The sequence below is a fragment of the Arachis ipaensis genome, chromosome B2 (genome assembly GCF_059453495.1).
Source record: "Arachis ipaensis isolate K30076 ecotype BB chromosome B2, ASM5945349v1, whole genome shotgun sequence".
NCBI lineage: Eukaryota > Viridiplantae > Streptophyta > Magnoliopsida > Fabales > Fabaceae > Arachis > Arachis ipaensis.
Genome location: NC_142437.1, coordinates 51,491,136 through 51,494,493, shown reverse-complemented (window position 1 = coordinate 51,494,493; position 3,358 = coordinate 51,491,136).

The following is a 3,358-nucleotide window of genomic DNA, read 5'->3' as shown; positions in this document are numbered from 1 at the left end:
GGAATAAAATCCTGGCCTAAGCGGCTAAACCAAGCTATCCCTAACCATGTGCTTGTGGCGTGAAGGTGTCAAGTAAAAACTTGAGACTGAGCGGTTAAAGTCGTGGTCCAAAAGCAAAAAGAGTGTGCTTAAGAGCTCTGGACACCTCTAATTGGGGACTCTAGCAAAGCTGAGTCACAATCTGAAAAGGTTCACCCAGTTATGTGTCTGTGGCATTTAAGTATCCGGTGGTAATACTGGAAAACAAAATGCTTTGGGTCACGGCCAAGACTCATAAAGTAGCTATGTTCAAGAATCAACATACTTAACTAGGAGAATCAATAACACTATCTGGATTCTGAGTTCCTATAGAAACCAATCATTCTGAACTTCAAAGGATAAAGTGAGATGCCAAAACTGTTCAGAAGCAAAAAGCTAAAAGCTCCGCTCATCTAATTAATACTGATCTTCATAGATTTTTTTGGAATTCATTGTATATTCTCTTCTTTTTATCCTATTTGATTTTCAATTGCTTGGGGACAAGCAACAATTTAAGTTTGGTGTTGTGATGAGCGGATAATTTATACGCTTTTTGGCATTGTTTTTAGTATATTTTAGTTAGTTTTTATTATGTTTTTATTAGTTTTTAAATAAAAATCACATTTCTGGACTTTACTATGAGTTTGTGTATTTTTCTGTGATTTCAAGTATTTTTTGGCTGAAACTGAGGGACCTGAGCAAAAATCTGATTCAGAGGCTGAAAAAGGACTGCAGATGCTGTTGGATTCTGACCTCCCTTCACTCGAAGTGGATTTTCTGGAGCTAAAGAAGCCCAATTGGCGCGCTCTTAATTGCGTTGGAGAGTAGACATCTTGGGCTTTCCAGTAATATATAATAGTCCATACTTTGCTCGATATTTGATGGCCCAAACAGGCGTTCCAAGTCAGCTCAAGAATTCTGGCGTTTAACGCCGGAACTGGCACAAAAGCTGGCGTTTAACTCCAAGAAAAGTCTCTACACATGGAAGCTTCAATGCTCAGCCCAAGCACACACCAAGTGGGTCCAGAAGAAGATTTCTGCATTAATTACTGATTTCTGTAAACCCTAGGCTACTAGTTCTCTATAAATAGGACCTTATACTATTGTATTTTAATCTTTTGATCATCCTAGAATCATGTTTTGATGATTGAACCCTCTTTGGGAGGCTGGCCATTCGGCCATGCCTAGACCTTTTGTTTTTATGTATTTTCAACGGTGGAGTTTCTACACACCATAGATTAAGGTGTGGAGCTCTGCTGTTCTTCATGAATTAATACAAAGTACTATTGTTTTTCTATTCAACTCAAGTCTATTTCTTCTCTAAGATGTTCATTCGCACCCAAGAACATGATGAATGTGATGATTATGTGACACTCATCACCATTCTCACCTATGAACGCGTGACTGACAACCACTTCCGTTCTACATGAACAAGCTTGAATGCATATCTCTTGGGTTTCTAATCTAAGATTGGAACCTTCGTGGTATAGGCTAGAATTATTGGCAGCCATTCCTGAGATCCGGAACGTCTAAACCTTGTCTGTGGTATTCTGAGTAGGATCTGGGAAGGCATGACTGTGACGAGCTTCAAACTCGCGATTGCGGGGTGTGTGACAGACGCAAAAGGATCAATGGATCCTATTCCGACATGATCGAGAACCGACAGATGATTAGCCGTGCGGTGACAGCGCATTTGGAACGTTTTCACTGAGAGGACGGGAAGTAGCCATTGTGATAAACGAATTCTTGACGGTTTAGAATTTATCTAATGAAGTCTCGTTGTGAAGTATAGTTTCCCAACCAATCAAGAATCCTTTCATACAAAAAGTTGTTTGTCACTAAAACAAACCCCTAAATTTATAAACCGAAGTATTCGAATCTCGGGTCGTTCTCCCTAGGACTTGTAATGAAGTGGTTTGTTATTGGTTGTGAGTTATTTTGGGGTTTTAAGATTTTGTACAAGAAACATAAATGGCAAAGGAAATAAACTAACAACTAACAAAGCTCTTGGCAAGATACGAGAACTAGAAATCCTATCCTAGTTATCCTCCTCAATTGTGATGAGAATTGTTCATTGCTCCCACTTAGTTAACCCCTAACCATGGAGGAAAGTCAAGTGGATGAATCAATTTGATTCCTCAAGACCTAATCAACTCCTAAAGGAAAGACTAGCTTTAGAGGCATTCAAATCAATTAGCAATCTCTAATTATCAATCAACAAAGGAATTAGATAACTCAAGAGTCACTAATCAGTCTACCTAGGCCACGAGGAACAAAATCTATAAAAAAATCCAACCAAGTATTTCATCAAACACTCGGAAGGCACAAAAGAAAAGTATAGCAAATCACAACAAGAATGAATTCTAACTACAGTTGAATACAAAGAATTAACAACAACAACCAAGGAAATCACAATTATCATGAATTACCTCAAATTGCATTATTGAAAGGGAATAAAAGAAACAACAATCTATCCAAAACAAAGTGAAGAATCACAAGAATTAAAGTACATAACTAGAGAGAGGAAGAGGAGAAGATTAAGAATTGGCAAAGGAGAATTGAATTAAGACATGAATTAAACCTAGATCTAAGAAGAGAGATTAACCCTAACCTAATCCTAATCCTAGAGAGAAGTGAGAGCTTCTCTCTCTAAAACTACTCTAAACTAAAGCTATGACTCACTTCTAATCTAATTGCCTCTCCCCTTTAATCCTTGATCCTTTTATTCCTTTCTATCAGCAATTGGCGCCAAAAAATGGGTTCAGAAACCCCTCAAAAATCGCCAGGCACGTGTTGCTTTAATGAAGTCATGTGCAGACATCGACGCGTGCGCGCACGGTACGCGTGCGCGTACCTAGCTGATTCCGCAATGTGCGCGCGAGCGCCTTGTGCGCGTGCGCGTGCATGGCCGTGATCAATTCTTTGGCTTTTTGTGCTTCTCTCCACTTGCATGCTTCCTTCCTTGCTTCCTTTGATCCATGCCTGGCCTATTTCAATCCTGGAATCACTAGCAAACACATCAAGGCACCTTATGGAATCAAGGAGAAATCAAAATTCATCAAAATAAGGCTTAAAAAGCATGTTTTTACACTTAAGCACAAATACGGGAGAGATAACAAAACCATGCTAATTCATAGGTTAAATGCGAGAAAAGGTCATCAAAATACTCTAAATTCAATACAAGATAAACCCTAAAAATGGGGTTTATCAACCTCCCCACACTTAAACTTTAGCATGTCCTCATGCTAAAATAAGAAGGAACTAAGGGGTATGACATTTATTAAATGCAATTAAACTATATGAGTCCTATCTATATGCAGTTACCTAAAGCAAATGGAAA